This window comes from Prosopis cineraria, unplaced genomic scaffold (assembly GCF_029017545.1).
Source record: "Prosopis cineraria cultivar Desert tree isolate PC_DT_omini unplaced genomic scaffold, ASM2901754v1 PC13, whole genome shotgun sequence".
Taxonomy (NCBI): Eukaryota; Viridiplantae; Streptophyta; class Magnoliopsida; order Fabales; family Fabaceae; genus Prosopis; species Prosopis cineraria.
The window spans coordinates 28,890,208-28,895,797 of NW_026555344.1; positions in this window are offsets into that span (position 1 = coordinate 28,890,208).

The following is a 5,590-nucleotide window of genomic DNA, read 5'->3' on the forward strand; positions in this document are numbered from 1 at the left end:
CAACTTCTTTCAAGCATTCTTACAAATATGCTAAGGGCATTTATTCTTAACAAATTATAGGATGAGAATCTAAGCAATTTCAACAATTTTCAAAATTTCAATTTTACCACCCAATTTCAATTCAGCATCGTGGCAAAATAACATTCAACATTAACCAAAACTAAACCTCAATTCTTTCTAAAATCTCTAGGCAGAGGCAATGAGAAATAGGGTAGTATTAATCAGCTAGAAGAAAGAAAAAGGATTCTTCTGCTGCAATGGAAATCGAAGAGGAAGGAGAAATAGAGAATCAACTCAACGAAACATCATGGCAACAAACATGAATCAGCAAGTGGCCAACATGGAAAAAGGAGAAGAGGAGAGCCTCAATCTGTAACAGCCACGAGAAGAAAGGAAACCAGAAATTTCAGCCAACAAACAAAAGATTCAGCTACCATACATACGCACACGGGACCTCAATAGCTGAGAAGGAAGAAAAAAAAGATAACCGAACACGCTTACACAAACCTCCGCCAGCCACGACATAGAGCAGAAACAAGAGTAAGAGATTCATCTTTACCTCTGGACAACAATGGCTGAACAACACAGGGAAAGGAGTGATGAATTGCTGGCGGTGAGGGAAAAGCACACCAAGGTGAGATTGAAGCCTACGCGACGGGGAAGGGGAAGAGAAACAGAGATATATGCGAACGCACACGCTTCCTCTGTTCTGCTGCTTATAACCGGCATGAAGAATGGAGATAATGAAATGATTACCTTATTGGGAAAATTATGAAACAAGACCCAAAGCTTGTTGGGGAACTTTTCAAAAGGAGACCCCACCAGTTTTTTTTTTTTTTTTTGCTATTATAATATTTTTTTAATAAAAACAAGTGCACTTTAGTAATTTCCCATGTAAGAAAATAAAATTAACTCTAGCTTAAGTAAGATTCAAACTTTAGACCTCCATATAAATAACTAGTAAAATTTTACTAGACCACTACTCTTCATATATTATAACTAAATTAATTAAATCAAATCTTAATAGGGAAGGAAATTATTTAATTAATTAATTTAATTTTAATTTTTTTTGGGTCATTACATAAATACTCAAAACAACTCTCATTAACTCTATTTGAGTCAATGGGTTTGGACCCATTACCTATATGGATAGAAAATCAACTCCCATGATTAAACTCTAATTAGAAGCTTTTGAAAATGGGTTGGGAAGGAAGAAGAATAAGCTAGGAGACTTATCTTTAGGGTTTAGTGGCTTCAAAATTCTTCAATCTTCCTCTAAAAATAAACCCTAGTAGAGCTCCTTGCTTCTTCTTGTGCTCCCTTTTCTCTCTCTTCTGATTTTTCCTATGCTTTATGACTTATTTCTATAGAAAGTATAACCTGAATTGCAACACCTATCCCCACGCATTGTGGCATATGGTATAGAGAAGGCTATTTTATGTCTTCTAGCCCTATGTGCTGCGACACACCACGCACACACTATGACATATGGCACAAAGGCTTTTCTACATGTTTTTCTCTACTTTTAAAGTCCGGATTGCTTGACTTCACTCCAAATTCAATCTTAGGGCTAAAATCACAACTCAAAGTATTTGTTAGTTCTCTGTAACTACACACCACATAAATCCTACTTAATTTTCCTTAATTAGGTTGATTATTAGAAGGTTAATTTTTAGGATGTTACATGATGTAGGGTGCATCGGACATCCTTCTTCCTCCTCCATGTCCAATCTGCAATTTCTTCCCTTATTCTATTTGATGCTACTGCAAGCTAGAGTTAGTAGCTTTAATCCTTTATTGTTCTTCATTTTGATGTCAGTATGCGCATGTGAAGGAACATGGTTCGTCGTTGCTATTAGTTGCCACTTGGTATGTGAGTTCTTCCTTCTCTATTTTGTTTACTGCTATTGTTTGGTGTGAGGGTGATAAAGCTGCATTTTTCCTCCTCCCTTTGCGGATGCTGATTGTGTAAGCTTAAGTTTCTCTTCGTCTTTGCTATACTTGTGTGCATATGATTTTAGGGGTCCTTGATCCTTCATTTCATTTCATTGTTTTCCTTTCTTTGTCTCTTATGGTCTTGTTAGATATATATATATATATATATATTAGTCCTCCTTGTTTTCTTGTTTAGTTGTAAATATGTTGTTTGGAATTGAATTTTTCTGAGATTAAATAGATTTTTTATGGGGAAATTGGATTGGAAAAAATGATGAATTTAATTATAGATGCATGGAATTTGTTGGTTAAGAGATTGAAGATAAAACAAATTTATTGAATGGTTTAAGAGTTGTGCACACAAGGTGTTTGTTTAAATGTATAGAAGAGTTGGAATGGAGAAATGAAATATAATAATTGTATTACGGATTAGAATTTGAATTTAGTTTGTTGAATCTTTATATTAAAACTTAAAATGACATAGATATTGTTTATGTATGTTTGTGTACTATGTGATGGAAATCAATGGGAAAAAAAAGGTTTGAAGAGAAAGGAGCTTGGTGGTATAATTTAAATATTGAAGCATGTAAGGTATTTAGTAAAATGCTTGAAAGGAGAAAATTTTGTTGTTTCATTGAATAAACAAACTATATGGTAGGTAATTATTTTCTACAAGGAAAGTTGGAATTGGAATTAAAGATTTTTGGAATGTATTATAAATGTTTGGAAATTTGTTAGACAAGAGATTGAAGATTAAAAATCTTACTTGAATAGTTTGGAAAATGATACACCTAAGGTCTTAGACATAAGGAAAAAGAGAAAGTCATATCCTAATGGATAAGTAACTATGGCTAAAATTTTTAGAGAAATTTTGGGATATAAATGAAGGAGCATTAGGGAACTTTGAATTATTTAAGTTAATTTTGATTATATTAATGTTGGAAAGGAATTCATTTAATTATAGATAGTCAATTAAAATTTTTATTATATAACATTTTATGATGTTCGGAGGAAGATGAACTTCATAGGCATGAAAAGGAGTGAGTTTTAGTACCTGGGAGTGTTGTAGGTGAGTGAATAGCATCTCAATGACTTAATTATTAGTAAATTTATTTATTTTTTGAAAATTTGATTGAACATATTCATATATAATATACCTAAGTAATATTATGATTGATTTCTGTTATCAATTGCTATATTTTGGGAATTCTTGCATTACATTAAATTCACAAAAGGAATTGGGATTAGTTTTTGAATGAATGTTCACAATTCATGATGTTAATATTGATTGATCTTACGGTCTAAAGAGCAAACATTTTATTATGGTTCATGTGTGGGAGAGCATTGAAGATGTTGTTTTGTAGTGATTATATTGAAAGGAGTTCAATTTATTCTTCTAATGAATATATGAAATATTTTGCAATATTTGATAATGTTTGTTTTATCATAATTCATGCATGGAATAATTACATATGAATTCATTTACATTGAGTGTGATAAGAAATAATGTTTAAGAGATAACGAGTTGATTTTATAAACTTAGATATGCTTTATTTAAATTGTAGGATTGCATTAGAACACTAATTGCTAATGGTAGTTTTGTTAGCTCTTGAAGAGCCATAGTACACATAGCTTGCAGGGTGCTTAGAAGGTGCTAGCTCTATGTGATGGCCAATGCATGTGAAATGGAGGAATTGTTATTCGTGAGCATATTACTTATGCTTATTTTCATGGGCCTTGTGTCTACGCTTGATTTTATGGGCTTTATGCTTATACTTGTTTTCTTGGTTTCAAGCTATGCTTGTTGGTTACTTAGCCTTATAAACTATGTGTCCATGTTTGTTGGTTACTTATCCTCGTGGACTATATGTCCACGCTTGTTAATGTTCTAATTAAATCTTGCTAAAGAAAGATTTTTGTTTCTTATTTTCCTGAAGTTGATTTTGAAAAGTAACATTGTATGTTCGGGTTGGAAGCTTGTTACCTTTCGGTAACATTTCATGAATAAGTGAAAGAAATTCTGTGAAGATTGTATCAGTCAAACCGCCTCTTGCTTCAATCTCAGCATAGCAGTCAATTTTGAGAATTCTGTGCAATTGGTGTATAAAGGTGTCCCTGCATCATTTCTCAACCTCTCTAGTATTTCTGGACAATCCTGGAGTTCCTCTTTAACAGCATTAGTCATCTCTTGAAACACGATCATCCTCATCTATACTTGTTTCGAAATCATGTGACATGTACGTATTGCTATACTCATAGCTTCTATCAGTCGTATCCTTCAACTCACTATGCTTATGCCAACATGTATAAGTATGATCAATTTGAAATACACTAAATGATCTTCCAACTCGCTCGCACTAACCCGCTTCAAGAGGCCACATTTTACACAAGGCATACAATGCTATTAGGTCTGCCTCATGCTCTAGGGCGAATCTAATGAACTCCTTCACCCCATCGACATACTCTTTATGACTCTATTCGCAGACATCCATTTCTTTTCTATAATCTCTCTCAATCTAACAAGAATTATTGAGAGAAATGATATTAGTGACTCAATCATATTGAAAGAGTAGTTTAATGAATATCTTAATTACTAACTCAATCAATCATGAGCCACATGTTCACACACACACACCGCACATCATCCCCTCTAAGATAATTAAATTTAAGATAATACTTACAATTATATTAATTAATTATAAGTATTTTATCTTATGTGAAAACTTGCCAACAAGTGAATTCTTTTATTTATAATTTATAAAAAAATTAAGAATTATTTATGTTGGTTATAATCAGCAAAAAATCATTTTTTACTTATAATAATAAGTAAAATAGATATATATATATATATTTCAATAGTAACATTAATATATAGGCTCAACTATTATAAAAATTATACTCATTAATTTATAAAAACTGATTTCATTGAAATTTGCTACCCCTATTCAAAACAAATAAAAAAAATTTCTTGTATAAAAAAATTGCCTTTTAATTTTTTAAAAAAGTTAAACAAAAGGCCTTTAAAATGCCAAACTATTAATTTCAAACAAAAATTGATAGGATAACGGCATAAAAATAAAATTTTCCTAAGTATTTTTTCCTCATTCCAATCACATTATCATCATCATCAAAAACAACAATGTCACATGTTATTTAAAACTACAAATTATACATAAGTAACAATTTTGAGTAAGCTAAAAGTACTCCTATACAATTCCAATCACTATGAAACTTTATATACTACTCAATCATCAATCAAAGAATCAAACGAAAAAAAATTTTCACTCAAACTAGTTAAATATTGTTCAAAAAAAATACATAAAAAATAGACAATAAATTTAAATGAAAATAAAAACTAAATATAACTCTCTTCTCATCATATATTATTAGTTTAACATGCATTTTCAATTGACCCATAACTTAAATTTTATGGGGTTCTTGCCAAAAGTCATTTTTTTCTATGAAGCATTTTACCAAACAGCTTGCGTGCGACACTAATAACACCAAAATCAATAATCTAATCTAACAAAACAAAAGCCTAATCAAGAATCAGTAATCCATACAACAATGAAATATAAAACTTAAGTTAAATCATTTCAGAGAGCAAGAGATTCAGAAGAAATGAAAGAGAAAATGAGAGCACTTACCACACATA